Consider the following 16,569-nt stretch of genomic DNA (forward strand, 5'->3'; position numbering starts at 1 on the left):
TATACTGTGATATGTTGTTTTAACAGTGCAGTCGACCCCCAAAGACATGAAATAAGGAATTCCAAAGTATCTTTTGTTATGTAATTACAGAATGCTAAGGTGCAAGAGCTAGACTTGAGGTCCCTTGAGATTATGGTTTAACAGCATGGTACAGATACTGAACCTCACATTTCTTTTATTGTGGTGAAGCTCCATTGCCATTAATGACATTACTCCTGCTTTCTAAGCATGAGAAACTTCCTTTGTGGGAAATCAGGGCGATCAAAACCAGTTTTGCAGTGGCTGCTTTCAAGCCCAAGTGTGCATGTGCTGTGCTCTATTTGCACATTACACCAACCACAATATTTAACTGCCATTTTTGCTCTTGTGTCTTTATATGCAGTTAAAAGTCTACATGTTCTTTCTGAAGTTTGTGCCTGCTGCACAAAGCTTTAAAAGGACCAAGTACGAGTCTGTGCAGCAAAATCGTACTTCTACTTAGAGACAGAGCAGCAACATTTCTGCACAGCAGTTTGGATGCCTAGGGCTCTGCAGCTTCTCCTCTCTTTGGATGAGTTTCCCTCCCCTCACAGATGGTTAAAGGATGAAAATTACATGCTTAGTTTTGTTGGGTTTTTTTCAGGAATTCTGCTTGATTTCTACAGAGCATTGATATAAAGGTCAAATTCCATCAGCTTCTGCCAGAGAATTCTTTGAATTTTGTTCTTTTTTCCGGGACACACAATGAAACAGTACACTTGGCTTAAAAATATTTCAGCTGGGGGGGCGGGGGTTCGTTAATTTCTTTTCTTCCAAAAGAAGTGTTACCTTTATAAAGTATTTGTTGATTTCTGTATTTAGCTCCATTATTTCAGCATTTACTCTTCAGCACTGGGTTGAGTCCTTCTTTTCAGCCTCTAAAGCTCTCAGAAGTGAAAAAGAACATCGTGTTCTTGTGGACTGCCCAGGACACATGCTTCACATCTGTGCCAAATTTGCAGCTGACCAATTGGCCTACGTTGCAAGAAGACTCATTTTCAAAATTTACAATCGGGTTTTTTTTAATGTGTGCCAGATAGGCCACTTCACTGTGAGACTTCTTTGATTTTATTGATGTTTAGAGACTCATCCTGTTCCCAATGAAGTCAATGGGTGTCTTTCCCGTCCTTATAGCAGGACTTGAAAGAATCTCTAAGTGGACAGAACTGTTTCTATCACCTATTTTGCCCACTGAGACATTCAAAAGATCACCGACCCTCATTCTGCAATGTCATGTAATGGCATTTATCCTGGAATGTAAAGAAATTGCGTGATCTTTAAAGGTAGCTACTAAATTAAAGGCAGCAACTTTAACAAATTGCCCAACGTCAAGTCCTTTGTGGACATGGTAATACTAATGGCATTATTTTGTTTGATTTGTTCCAGAAATAATGTGTGCCTTTTAGAGTCTTAAGTCCTGCTTGCCTGAATATGGTGGCTTCTCTGGGTGAAGGTAGTGCACGAACAAGCAAGCGTTAGGCATCTAGCCTAAAATGTTATGATGTGATTTTACTAGGAGAATTTTTAAAACAGTGGAAGCAGGCATAATTCAACCATAAAATGTTTTGATTAGTGTTTAATGTCTGAAACTATTTTAGACTGAACATTTCAGTTTACAGTGCATACAAACAGACTTCTGAAAATGAAAATCAGCATTTGCAAAGATGAAATCATAAGCTGGAAGAAGCCAAATGCAGATGACATTTGAGTCTGTAGCCAACAATAGCATCCACTCTGCAGTGTAAAATCAACAGGGCAGCAGCAATGTTTGTATATGTACTTGTATGTGTATGTTAGTATACAAGCACAAAAAGCTTGTATACTGTACATGCTCTGATGCTATTTTTCTGGTGCGTACAAAAAGAAGGAAACAAACAAACAACTGGACAGTTTAGGACTTTTTTATCCAATTATTCACCAAACTATTGTGGGGAAATTCAAGAAAATGAAGCTGAATAATTCCTCTCCCCAGTTCCTAAGGCAATTCTTCTCAGTAGCTTGAAGCAGCACAGTATCAGTATGGTGTACACAAGGAGGAATGAAGGCAACAAGATAGACTATTTGTTGAAGAACTGGACTTTTTTGTACCCTACTTTTCTCTCCGTATCTCAGTGTCATCCTCCATCTCTGATTCAGTACAAGGAAGCACAGAGAAGAGTCAGAAATTTAGAAGATAAATTGTTACACGAAAACAGATGAATAATTGTCCTATAGAAGAGTTGGCATACACCACTTCTATCCATCTGGTAAAAGCTCACAAACACCTAATAATTCCAGCACAGCTGAAGTTGTCACTCTCACAACTTTCTGGTATCTGAATTCAGGATTGCTTAGGACTCTAGATTTCTTGAATTGGCAGATCTTCACACATGTTATTTGGCACTGGTCTCTTCACTCCAGAAAGTTATTGGAGTAAGTCTCCTGAAAACAAAAAGGGAAAGTTGCCTATTGTAGGCACAAAGCGATATGACTTGTCTGAAGTGGAGCTAAATTAGGGTGACATATCAAGAAAAGTTTTTAGTACTGATGTCTACAGGAACATGAAATGGTATACCAAATGGAAGAGTGGAAGAAAAACTTGAAATGCTGTTGCTCAAGGCACTTGAGAACAAGCTATACGGAATGATTTTGGAATGAAGAGGACGAACTAGAAGTATAATGGGTCCTTTCCAACCCTATTTTCACCACAATCTAACATAATTGAAAGTGTACTGTTAGTAAAACTGGTAAAAGGTACAGAATGGTTTTCTACATTTCTGTTAAGAGATGTGAAATGCTATGAAATCGGTTAAGAGAAGCACTAAATCTAAACCAAGCAATTATGGAAAAAGTTACATTAAACTGCAAGAAGAAAGGAAGAACAGACTTTCCTCCAGAAAACACGACAGGAAAGAATAAAACCCTATGCCACTGCAAACATTAACATTTGATAGATTTCTTTCTGAAATTGTTTTAATTTCCAGTCATATAGTTTCCCAAAAACAAAACACAGAAGGCAGACAAAGCTGCTGAGATCATGCCAGCTCAGATAAAACGAGAAGGCCAAAACTAAGGAAAGCAATAGCCTAAAGCCCCTGGACAAGTTTCTTCCAAGGCAGCTTAGAGTCACATAAGGATGTTAAATCTATTTTTCCTTTCCTTTCCTTTCCTTTGCTTTTGTTTTCCTCACTCTCAACACACTTATCTCCATTCCCACCCTTGCCCCACCTGGACAAAAAAAGATGACCGCAGTGAGAAGGACCAGAAATTACTTTTCTTAAACCACTACATCTGGGGACCTGTGAAGTCTGGATTTTGTCACTATATCAGGAATGCAAAATATGAAAAGGGTGGAAATCTGCCTCAGCTCCTGGAATTAGTCCAGTGGCTAGCTAAGGTAGCAGTCTTTATTTACATATCATTCAGCAGATTTGTGTGGACTGAAGTTTTGTAATCTTAGGTGCTATGTAAGCATGAAGAAAGGCATCCTCTCCTTGGGGCAGGAATTGTAAGGTAAAATGAGTGTCTTGAGGATGTGGTAACCCGTAAGGTGAAACAGAAGAACAGGGAGGCAGCAGCTAAAGCACACACCAAAGAAAGGGGCTGAGAAACAGTTCTCAAGTCACTATTTCTACCTAAGACACTAATGACCACTTCGCTTAGACAGTTGATACTGCCCATGGGCTTAGCAGCACATTTAGTCATTTCACATCCTTGCCTGGACAAAAGAGTGGCTTATACAGGTAGAGAATCTGATCATGAAAACTGCTGAATGTGAAAGTGATGCAGGTAGTGAGCGTGTGTGTGCATGTGTGTGAGGGCTAGGTCATGCCATCTTCCTTGGTTTTTGCTTGGAAGATTTCTTTGCTGTTCCCTGCATTTCTTTACTGACCACTATATATCACCAAAGCAGTACCAAAAGTCTATGATGAGCAGTACTTTAAATTAATTAGCCTCTGTATGCTGTGTTTTACTGAGTGAGTTAGTGGATTCAATGTCAATAGGCTTTACCTATTTCTTGGAAATACACATGTGAGAAAGTGGTTCTGGACTGCACACCTGCTGAACAAAGAGCTTGGACTGCTGGAGGTGACCAGGGCTTCATTATTCTTTTCTGCCTACCAACCACACCCATGAAAAGGGAGGCTACATAAAAATATCCTTAGGGCACTGTACCAGGGAGTGCTAGTGATGAGGAAAGAGCATTGATTTGCCCCTGCAGTCACGAAGTCTGCACTTACAGTCATGCTGCTGATCTTTAAATGGAAGCATGAACCTAACTGCAGAACAAAGGGAAATGGTTCCAGAATGCAACAAGACAACCAGCTTCTCTGGAGTCCTAACTGAAGTAGCAGTAACATGCTGATTGTCAAATCCCCATTTTAGGACTAGTTATTACAAATGAGCCAAACTTCTCTCTTAGCTTATTTGTAACAATAGTCTTTTGAATCTTGTAACAGAAGCAGATAAATACTCAATTAAAAAATGAATTGTTACGGTTCTGAAATAATACTTGGTTCCACACAGGCTAACAATTTGCTTGGAAAGCAGCTGATAAAAATCTTAGACACAGTAGAGGAAATTGTTGCTAGTTCCTTGCTCAATTATTTTTACTTTCAACACTGCCTCAGATAATATTCATACATTGCCCACTGAAGAATTCCAGCTCTCTTTCTCAGAGATAAGCATACCCACAACCAAGATGTTCTCATAAAAGATTAAAATTCCTTCCCATATCAAGAACAAATTAGTCATTCATTTTCACACTGTTGCACTCTGGAATCAGAAAAATATAAATTATTAACTATTCTTATACTCCACTGACAAAAGCAACTATTTTAGCAAATTTCTAATTTGAGCATGGTTTAAAAATGAATGAGAAAATGTACTGTAAATGTTAGCACTCAAGGATATAAAGTGGATTCTAGCAGGAACAATATTAGCACTTAGTAAGGAGATTTGGGGAATAATTCTTCATAGGAATAGCTTCTAATACAGAAAAGATTTGCTGAAGACTTCATTTTACTACACAGTAGTGTAAAAAAGGATCAGAGTATTTAGAATACTATTCCTGTGTTATGTATCACTTATAACTAAGACTGTATTTTTTCCTGCTCTATAGTGGAGACTACTTTTATTGGTAGATACAGGAATGTGGTTACAGGCACTTGTGACTATTTAAGAAACCTGTGTGGTAACCTAATGGTAAAATCCAATGAAATCTTATCTATTAACAAGATGAATAATTGCAACAAGAATATTTAACACTTTAACTTAATAACATTCCACAAAGTGGATCCTTTAAACAGATCTGTCTGCATTACACCCTTTTACTAGCAACAACCCAGATACATACATAAATAACCCGGTGGCATAAATAAATACATGCTGGTTCACCTCAGGTGAGGATTGACAAGCAGGCTTCAACAGGGCTCAACACAAGGACATGGGACTATGTGAGTTGGTTCCTTTGTCACAGTAGATAAGACAATGGTTTTCTAAGGAGTAAAATATCTTTTCACACAGGTAGGGTGTCCTGAAATTGTCAGGAACTTTCAGTGGAATGTTCAGTGAAACCTCCATCTGGGGTATCATGCAAGGTAGTGACCATATGTAGATAAAATATGTCAACAATTTTCTGGCATGACAGAAGGCTGTACCTGCCTCTTAAAGCTTCAGTTCTATGAATTAAAAATTATATTCAAACATTAAACCAATCCCAAAGAATGTTAATTTCTCTTTCCTACTCATGAATCAAGCTCCCATTGGACTAAGTTGGTGATCCATCACAGTGCCCCACCAGAACCTTGTCCAGTTCTTCTGCAGATGAGAAGGCTCCAGCACACAGGCTATGGCCAGGTGACTTGGACAGAACTCTGTCTGTCTGCTCATTATGGTATGGCCAAAAGCTGGTGAGAAGCCAGGACTGTTTAATGGGCAAAGATGATGACCTAAAAACCTAGGCCTATGTTCCATGGGCTTATATGGGAAGAACAAAGTCGCACACTTATTCTGCTCCTATAGACCAAGTGATAAAGTTAATACGCAAAGTGTGAGCTCACCTGCCACAGACCTGACTATGCAGGTCTCTCATCTTTGCATTTGCTCTCCTCCAGTGGATCTGTGTGTTGCTTGGTGAATTACAGAAGAGGAGTTACTGCCACTAGCTGGAGTTGAACTCCAGGGACAGCACTAAGAATCAGGCTCTTGATTCCAGAAGTCTTCAGCTTGATCCTAAGCCTGACTCTCCACCCCTAGCAACAAACATCTTTGAGGCCACCACACTTCCCTGCTCTATCATGTTGCACCATTGAATCAAGGTCACATGCCAAAGTCCACCCCAACAGCAGTTTTCAGGGAGAACAAAGCCTCCGACAGACACAGCACTGCAATAGTACTGAGAACAGAGGGAGGCACTGGCTGACCTAAGCCCTGTACCTACCTCTCACCACACAGCTCTCCAGAGTGGGCCTCTTTTTGCAGTGCCTGCTCCAAAGATAAGCACAGCTGGGGCTTGGATCCCACTGATGCATCTATCCACTGAGGGGATCTGTCTTTTTACCTGAACATGGTAACAGAAAGTTCTCCTTTAAGACAGCCAGGGCAACACGCTGAATATCATGGAGGGAGGGAGGATTCTTCAAGAAATACTGAGGCTTCAGGGGAAGTGAAATCTATTACAGAGTACCTCCAAAAATTGTCTCCCTTCAGCTTTTTATTGCCAAGGCTCACTAAGATTCCATGCAGTGCTGACATGATATGAAATATAGCACTGTGCAGAAAACAAGCTCACCAGGCTTACTGGAATTACTTAACTCCCATTTTACCCATTACTGTATGGGACCCAGATACATAGATCAGGCATCCATCCAGCCTGGTCATGTTCCCACTAAAAGTAGTGGAAGAAATTCAGGCTCATATTATATGATTACAGTTCTTACAGAGAATTGTAATGCTTTACTAAAAATCCAGAACACATGATACTTTCCAGCTAGAAATAAGGTAGGACTCTCAGCCCACAGTGAAGACTATCTGTAGACTATAAAGCCTTTGGCTTTTCTTTTGAAAAAGAATTTGGTTTTTTTTCAGTTCACTACTCCATTGCTGAAATGCTATTCTAAGCATTCCCTGTGTTATTTTGTAGACCGTTAGCAACCACAAAAAAAAAAAAAAAAAAAAAAGACATAGGGGAAACTTTCAGTGATTTTCAACTGAGATACTGGGCTGTGAATTCAACAGGCCCTGTGTCCCCCCAGCTCTTCTGAGTGTAGCACCATGGGCAGCATGTGCAACACAACACACACTGTTCACCCAGACCTCCCTCTGCCTCTCTACTGAAAGCAGAAACACTCTCTAAGGACAACCGCTTACAACTTTTTTCACAGGTGAATCTACCACACCCTATAACTCACTTCCCGTGTGTCTTATACTAGCCACATTTCTGCTCTCTGGTTTCTTCCATCTTGATATTACTTCAAGCAACTCCAAGTCTAAGTTGTCCAAGTCCAAGTCTACACTAAGCCACATAACTCAGGCAAGGCACATCATAGGCTCACCCAGCTCGGAGTTTCCCCTGGGTGACACTTTAGTTGTGAATATCTAAATCATGTTTATTAACTAAATATCTAAAGGCCTCTGTGCTGAGTACTGTACAAGCATTGAGAGAAGCCAACCTTGCAGGGGTAACAGCCCCCCCTGGACCACCATTTTCTGCCTCCTGGCCTTCCAGAAAAGACAGATTGTAGTCCTCAGGTGCTGCAGGGCAATCCGAGACAGGGGATTTGCTTCCCACATTTCAGCCCCGTGGCAGTTTTGAGTTCAGTCACATACAAGAACAGCCACAGTTTCAGAACATGTTGCACTGCTTTAATAGCACTTCCTCTCATCACCTTCCAAGAAAATGTTTTGCTGTAGCAGCAGTTCTGTCCTACATTTAAGCATGTTATTTCTTACAGTGCACCTCACCATATCACTCTGTTCCCACAGTCTATACATTTTGCATTTTCCCCCCTATACTCAAGCCATCAGCATCTTCTGCTTCTTTTAAGACCTTCTCTCTAGAAGGACTCACGAAAGTCAAACAATTTTTTTTCCCTGTCACATTCAAGACTTTTTATGCTGGCTACTGTCTCAGTCCATTTCTGTAGTGAGTTCAGGTATTTCTTACATCTTCAAGGCTGTCACAAGATCCCTCTGAGATCTGACTTATGATATGATACAGCTGATGAACTATGAGTTCCCTCAGTTCCTTTAATTAAAAAGTGATGCTTCAGGAAGCAGGCCAGAGGGCAGTCCTGTCCCTTAATAGGCTGGTGACCCTACTATAAACACAGTTGCATCACATCAAGGGATCTCTTTCCAGCAGCAAGTTGCATTAATAAATTGTGCTCCATAATGTAGTTTCTGCTTCAGGTAGCTGGCACGCTCCAACAAGGGCAGTGAGAGACCAAACCCCACTCCAGCCAACACAGCTTACTTTCATCATTGTCTGAGGGGTATCTTTGTACCAGCTACTGATTATTGTTTGCCATCCAAACCTATGCCTGCACAAAAACAACCCAAACAACACCCTACACCACTTACAAATACTGCTGGAGGCTACATGGCTCTGTTCTAGGTCCATTCTCCTCTCTTGTAAAGGTCATTGGGAGGCATTAATTTTCCAAAATGCATTTAATTTCCAACATCATACAGAAATGAAATGCTTGTTCTCATATGAAACATGCAACAACAATGTACAAATTTATGGGTAACAGGAAGACACCACCATCCTTACCTTTGAATTTCCATTGTTTTCCTTAGAACCCAAACCCTTACTTTAAAACTGTGGTTTTCTCCCCCTCCCCGCCTTTTCTTTGTGGTTTAACAGATAGTCAGAACGGGAGGAGGTTTCACCGCTTTTGCTGCGTGTAAAAACATTAAATTATTCTGTTATTCTGAGGCTCACTGATAGTATGAAGATGACAACTGAACACAAGGATAGCATTTTCTTGTTCTGCTAGTAACAGAGGTCGTCTTTGGCTGGGTTTTTCAGTTTAGCAAATTCCTGATGCAATATTCTTGATACGAGCTTTTCAAGTTTCTGCCTCAGTTTCTTCCCCAAAATAACATTCTTCTTTTCCCTATTTTTTAGTTTTGCAAAGAAAGTAATTTCTAAACAACTTTTCAGTTTGGAGAGAAATACTAGCTTACATGCATTTGTCAAAGCTTATTTGATCAGCCTTTCCAATTTGCTCCAAGGAAGGCTAGCTTCAAAGTTAGACCATGTAAACAAAAAAAGAGTTCCAAACACGAATTGCTCACATAATTGCTTGTTTTACGCTGACATTCATTTAATAGTTTTGTAACATTTTTACAATAAGACCTACCCTCTTGTAGTGCAGCAACTACATTGTTGCCACAAACCACCCTAGTCAGATGACAGGCACAGTTAATGTTTAATTACATGTGCATATGTGTTGTTATACATGTGCATTGAGGAGATCCATGATGCATCACCCTGCTCCATAGCTGCAAGGTGGAACTGGCACTGTTGGTTCCACTTGCTGCTCCTACTAAGGAAGAGTAGTAGACAGGAATAATAAAGGCAATTTGCTGTCATGCATTTCCCCTTGAAAAAGTGAGAGGCAAATGTTCTCAGCCGTCTCAGCTGACTGGGATCTAGGGAAGCCTGACATTCTAAGGTGCAGCTCACACTACCTATATTATCATTTTGAGCTTGCTAGAATGACAGCTGTCCTATCATGTAATAATATGTGCAACAAACACGTGGAAGCCTTGTTGCTGTGCCATTAGTTATCAACAGACTACTATGATACAGCTGGTTAAGCATGCTGCAAATCTATCTCAAAGTTTAAAAAAATTATAGCTCTGGCCCATCAGATTAAACAGCAAAGATTATTTCATTTATTGATGTAATAAAAAAGAACTACTTTCCTAGCACAGGCAGCAAAAGGAAACTGAATACGCTTTTCCTCTGGCCCTGAACTCCTACTAGCTTCACAGGATGAGCCCTACTTTTGTATTTGCTTCCTAGTAACGTAATTGTTAGAGATGTCACTCAAGATGTATTTTATGTAGGAGCAACAGCACATGTTCCTGCCTGGCAGAATCTGGATTATTCACGCCCATATTGCAGTGGATTTCGCAGGCTGTACAAAAACACATCTAAATTGGCAAGATTTCCAAGGCTTGGTCTTGCATCTTATGCACTTTGCAAGAGAAAGGAAGGTGCCATCTATCAAGTACCCATATTGAGACTTAACTGTGATGAGTGACTCCTATGAATAATTGAATTAAGGGTCCAGAATATCTCAAACAATTGGTACTAAGATGTGACATCTTCCACCCCAATGTTATTGGAAGAAACTAGACAACTCTTACTCTATACAAATGGATAGGAAATGGCTAAATGGTATCAATGTAAATTAAACTGCATCTGCTTCTCAGACCAAGCTCACTATTGCCGGACGCAAATTTCCCTGTGATCAGATGTCAATACCAAAACCTACAAATGGCATCTTCAGGAAAACAGTCTCAGTACAAAAAACATCTACAGATGGCCCTCGAAGTTTAGACACATTATTACTCATGGTGGTCTTATTACTCCTGGTGGTCTTGTTTAAAGGTGCTGATAGACATCAATATAGAAATGACAGTGCACGTGAAAACTTCCAAGATCTCTGTTCACACTGCACCACTTGTCTACACAGAAGACATGAGTCTTGCACGGCTGTCAAACCCAGACTTTTCCATCACTTAGCGTATGAGCATTGAAAGAGCAGAGGAGGAATTACTCATAGATTTCATAAAAAGCAGAATCTATGTTTATGTAATTTTATATAGTTGAAAGATAAACACAGATGTTGCATGTGCAGATATGATATTTATAACACTATTTTATCAATTATGCTGTGCTTCAGACATGGAAAAACATTGTCTATATTTGTCTTAATAGTCTGTAGATAAAAAAAATTCTTACAGATTTCAAAAGGTTTCTTGACAAAATGTAAATTTTCGTAGTCAAAATTATGAGACTAGTGAAAAATGCATAAAAAGTCAACTTTCGGATGACTAAAAATAGTTTGAGTTTATTAAGCGAAATATTTTGAAGACTTTTCATGAACACAACGTATTTTCTGGCCATGATTTGTACACAGAAATCTTGTTTCTCATTAGTTTTGTGTTTTAGGTATGTGCTCCAAAGCAAACTGGAGAAACTCCTTGCTAACAGATCATATTGCACAGGGAAGGCCTTCTGCTTTTACAACTACAGTCATTTAGTTTTCAGATATCAGGTAGGTGCAGGGGAGCAATTTTTGGGCCACTTTGCTTCTGGTGGGAATATTTAATTAAGCAAGAGTATGATTTCTCAGGGTTTCTGTCTTCTTCTGATAATTCATATATATGTGCACTTAAAGAACCATAAAAACACCTCCAGTGGTCATCTATACCACGTCTCTGGCCGAGGCAGGACAACCAGTTATCTCTGCCATGCAGCTGTTTGACTAGCTTTCCTAAAAACCTCCACTGATGGAGATTCCAGCACCTCCTCAGTTGGCTCTGTATCTTGAAGAATGGAAAAAAGCCTTAGATGTCCACCATAGCATGAAATGAATCATACACTGGAAATGTCTACAAAGGCAGATTTGTCTCATTAGCTGAAACACTGACATTTACTGCTGATGTCAGGATTTTAGCCAGATAGAAGCCATCCTATCCTTCCCACAGAACTGAAATAAATTCAAATCAAACCATGCTGTGATGCCCAGCACAACTGGCACACTGCTCATCAGCTTCCTTCCAGTTTTAACATGAAGGCTGCCAGGCTTACTTCTCTGATTTTTAATATGATAGCAAGCTCTGTTTCCTTTTTCCCCATCTTATTTTATGCCCATTCTTTTCCTTTTTATGTTAAAATGTTTTTACGAAGTGAAGAAACTTGCCTTTTATGCCGCTGTTTTGTCTTCTGCAACACACTTAAACCCACGTTTGAACAGCAATATATTCTTTGTCCTGGCTATGACAGGAAAACATCACCATTCACGGTCTTTGATGCTTGTCCTTCTTGTGATCCATTTTATTTATTTTGTATTTAATTCATGTCTACAATAACTATGGACAGTTTTTCCTGTTGCTTTCCTGACTTGACTAAGGTCACTCCTTCGGGAATTTTACGTGAGTCAATCAGCAATATGTGCTAGTAGAACTGCATAGTTACACTGTATGAATTCATTTTCGTCTTTGGGAGTAAGAAAGAATGTAAGTGTTGATTCTTTTTCAGCTTCAACCTTCAAATCAGCTGGCTGAAAAAACCACTGCTGCAGGATGGTACAATTATTATGTCAGAAATCACAGGACTCTCTTCTGAACTTAGAAATGACATGTGCCATTAGCATTCATCACACCTAAAGTATATTCCAATAGAACTCCCTTGCATGGAATCTTCAACCTTTGCTCACGCTGTCCCAGGGGATCACATTCAGCACTTAAAAAATCTGCTAATCTAGGTATCTTTACTTTACAAATGGATTTGCCTTGGTATCTTAGAAGAAACAGAAGGAAATATCCCTGCTTAAAATGTGCCAGTAAAGAAGAGAAATTGAGTTTGCCAGTCACAGCGGATGAGATCTGATACTCTGGGAACTCTGCTTTCCCCACAGATCCTCTGATGAGTGTGTTTTTTTCCTCTCAGTTTTCATACTTTAAAATTTCCTTTCTAAGATCAAGCTGAACTCTTTGTGCCAGAGGAAAGGGAACCTCCAGAGTAGATTCTCTCCAGTGCTGCATAACCTTTATGAAATAAAGTTTACCCAGAGGTAAGATGCAAAGGCTCAATTCATACTAGTACTGAACAAGAGACCTGCTTACTTTTTTTATTGTCTTCCCCTGAGCAGCCTCTGGCAGAAATGCTCGAGGACTCCTGACAGATGGAGACTACAGTTGTCTTCCTTAGCAAGAACAAATGTGTATGACTTGTACCTTGATAATCTTGCCCTCTACCCATATTTCACCCTTCTGTCTTCTCTTCACCAACCTTTGCCTTGACAAACCCTCCTGTTTACATGTTGCCTCAATGACTTCACCTTTCAATTGGTCAAGAATTCCTTCTCAACAAATACAGACCTAATCAACACATCTACGTGCATTATGCCCACCATAAGCTTTATATGCAAAACTTTATGTAGTACTTAAGACCTTCTGAAAAGTAGCTGATTGAAGAAAAAACCCAGGTTTTCAACTTGCACATCCTTGCCCTTATTAGGACAAGCTTTACACTAGAGTAGTGCCTTGTAATGTTCCTAGAGCAACCTTATTGCATAGCCTTCCCCTACCGTGTTTAGACATAGCAAATTATTCCTGGAGAGACTGGGATAATGCTGGGGTCTGCGGGGAAAGGGATGTAAGGGAGCCATTGTGACAAGTGACCTTGAGACAGAAGTCACAATAGGTATGACAATAAATCCGGCAAGGGGTGCAACAAAGCAACCTGCTGCTGTTGACTACTTTCCCTCTTTTGTGTCCCTTTCCTCCTTGATTGACAGAGAAAGCAGCAAGTGAAGTGCTCAAAGTGAACTCAAAAGTCAAGTTCAGGGACAAAAACTGGTAAAGAAAGCAGAGACTGAGATGCTCAGCTACTAGACAGGAAAGGCAAGAAGGAGGTCCTGGACCTGTCCTGGTCCAGGAGACCTGGTCTCCAGGTCCCCCTACCCTGGAGACTTTCCTCTCAGGGACAAACACCAGCCATTGACTGTAGCCCTGCATTTCACCTGTGGGAGAAGTCTAGTTTCACCAATTGGGAACCATTACTGGAGAGGTTTTTAGTTCCTCTAAATACCCATTGTCAGGCCGGTGCCCAGGACTGGCATTCCAACCAGCCAGTCTGTCTAATCCCCTTCAAAATCCATGCTGTTTTTGCCCTCAGCAACAGCAAACGCCACAGACAGCAGTCTGGACAGAAGAAATGTAACATTCTTTCTTAACTCTGCTTCTGCCTGTATTTTCAATCCCACAAAAAACTGTATGAGACAAAAGCTGTTACTCCCCTCAACAATTTTACTATTTAGTATTTAAATTACAGCAATGCTTTTGCTTAGGTACAAACACCAGTCTCTGTTTCAAAATAAGTGTTTAGCTTAAAGGTCATTCTGTGTGTTTAGATTGCTAGTTAGGCTAATGAAGGCATTTTTACCATTTTCCAGGGACTGAATCCAGTGAGTCCACAGCTGCAGCCTTCCAGCCCCCATATGGTGTCAGATCAATGCTGTCACCCTAGCAGCCTTAGGAGCTGTCATCTTCTCTCATCTGCAGTCCTGAAGTGGACTGAGTCCTAATGAATCAATGCAGAAATGACTAATGGGTGAATGGTGTCAGGAAACATCCTTCCAGTGTCTCTTGGAAGCTTGCAAAGTTAGGAACTCAATGAGGAAAAAAGTAAAATCCCCTCCAAAGCATAAGAGGCCATGGAAGATCACATTTTAAAGACATTATGGCTGATGAGAGATTTCCACTTTCCCCCCATACTCAGGAGAACCAGGTTTCTTAGCTTAGAACATTTTTCAGGAAAAAAAAATGGTTCCAAAACCATGCACACTGATCTACCGAACATGGCAAAAACTAATTACACCTATTTGTACTAAAATCATTCCACTTCTCCTGTCTGTTGTCCACGATCAGACCATATGGTAATTCTCAGTTTCAGAATGCCCAACTGCCAAATTAAAGCAAGGCGGATTTCCCCACACACACACCACCACCACCACCACTGTCCCCATCCCCAGCAACATATAGTCTTTCAATCATAAGGCTTCAGGCTGTCTTACTTTATGGGTCCTACAGTCTTGCACAGGGCATTTCCTCGCATTCTGTCTGCGGCAAACATTTTTGATGTTCTACCTGTCTCTCATTTGGCAGCTTTTAATCAGGTCAACCCCTAGCGCCTGTATTCACAGCACAGGCCTCAATGAACCCTTAGCTCACTTCTTGCATAGCTGCCCTTGCATCCATTCCTTGACAGCCTGGATTTGTTATATCTCTGTTTAAACCACTTTCTCCTCTTTCACAGTGACACCTACAAGGACTGAGTCACGGTAACATATGTACGCATATTTAGTATCTAAAGATAAACAGAGACCTGTTCAAACACAGCAGTACCTCAGCAGCACAGCTCTCCCGCTGCAACCTGGCGGTGGTGTGTCACACCCCCGCGTTGCCAGATGCACCAGAGGCTCTGCACTCCGTGAGGCAGGGCATATGACATTTTTTTCTGCCCCGCACGGAGCCCAGCAAACTCGGGCACCCTGTGAGGGTCATTAAGGGCACCAAGTGATGATCTCTGCTGCCGCATACAGCTCCCACCTCCACCCGTTCCACGGTGCCCGCTGCAGGGCAGCTCTGGCTACTTCGGGGCCGAGGGGCTCTGGCATGGCACGGCGGTGGGCAGGGCCCAGGGGCGGGTGGACCGCGGTTCCCCGGCGTGTCGCCCCGGGCGGGCCACCACCAGCCCGACGAGGCACGGCAGCCCGGCACGGCTCCGAACCTGCTGGGGAGCAGAGCCGCCGTGCAGCTCACACCGCCAGCGTAATTCGGGCGGGAGGGCAGGAGAAAAGGGGAGAAAAATCCCCGAAGAGGGACTAGGAGCAGCACGTGCTCCGCTCACCGCCGCTGCCGGCCTGGCCTGGCCGGGCCCGGCCTGCCGCGAGGGCGCCCGGGCCTCGCCGGCACCGCGCCTGGGGGCGGCCGCGCCGGTCCCCGTCGGCCGCGGGCGAGTACCGCGGGCAACGCAACACCGCCGCCGGCTGTCAGCCCCGCGGGCCTGCCTGCGGCGGGCGGGGGTAAGGCACCGCCCCTCGGCCGCCGCCAGCCAGCGGGCGGGGCGGCGCGGGGCGGGGCGGCGGCGGCAGAGGCGCGGATTGGCGGGAGCGCCGGGGGCGGGGCGGGGGCGGGGCCGACGGCGGGCACGGCGCTGCTGAGACATCGGGGCGGCGAGCGCGGCCGGGAGAAGCGCGGGCTGAGCGCGCGGCGGGACGGACGCGCGGCGGAGGAGCGCAGGGCGACGCGGCGGCGGCTCCCCGGCGGCGGACGGTGGCGGTGCCGCCGCCGCTGCGGCTGAGTGAAGGTAAAGAGAGTTGCCGCCGCGGCCGCCTCATCTGGCGATGTTTCGCGAGCGGCCGCCGAGGCAGGGGAGTGGGGCCGGGCGGCGCGGGACCGGGCGGCCGCCCGGGACCCGGGCACCGGCCGCCCCGGCGGGGTGACAGGTCCAGCGGGAGTGCCGCCGCCGCGTGCAACTTCCCCCCCAGTCCGGGCCGGCTGCCGCACCGCCGAGCCCTCCGGCGCGGCAGGCCCGGGCGGGCCGCCCGCTGCTGCCGAGGCCGAGCCCCGCGGCCGGCCGTGCTTCTCTTCGCCCCCCGCGGCCGGGGGCGGCCCGGCTCGGCGCTTCCTGGTCGGGCAGGGCGGGCGGCGCGCCGTGCCGGGGGCGAGGCCCGGCCACCGCGGGGCTGCCTGGGAGCCCCGATCCTGCCGTGCGGCGCGGGGACCCGTGCTGCTGCCCCGGCCGGCTGGCGGCCGCGGTGC

General features: G+C 43.6%; 1 protein-coding gene across 1 annotated transcript in view; it reads left to right on the plus strand.

Moving 5' to 3' along the window:
- Positions 1 to 15,962: 15,962 nt before the first annotated feature.
- The window catches only part of PIK3R1 (phosphoinositide-3-kinase regulatory subunit 1), a 61,171-nt gene continuing 60,564 nt past the window's right edge, over positions 15,963 to 16,569 (plus strand). Inside the window, exon 1 of the mRNA XM_055698614.1 lies at positions 15,963 to 16,114. The gene's annotated coding sequence lies outside the window, so the exon portion shown is untranslated. The remainder of the gene's footprint in view (positions 16,115 to 16,569) is intronic.

Source organism: Falco cherrug, chromosome Z (genome assembly GCF_023634085.1).
Source record: "Falco cherrug isolate bFalChe1 chromosome Z, bFalChe1.pri, whole genome shotgun sequence".
Lineage (NCBI taxonomy): Eukaryota > Metazoa > Chordata > Aves > Falconiformes > Falconidae > Falco > Falco cherrug.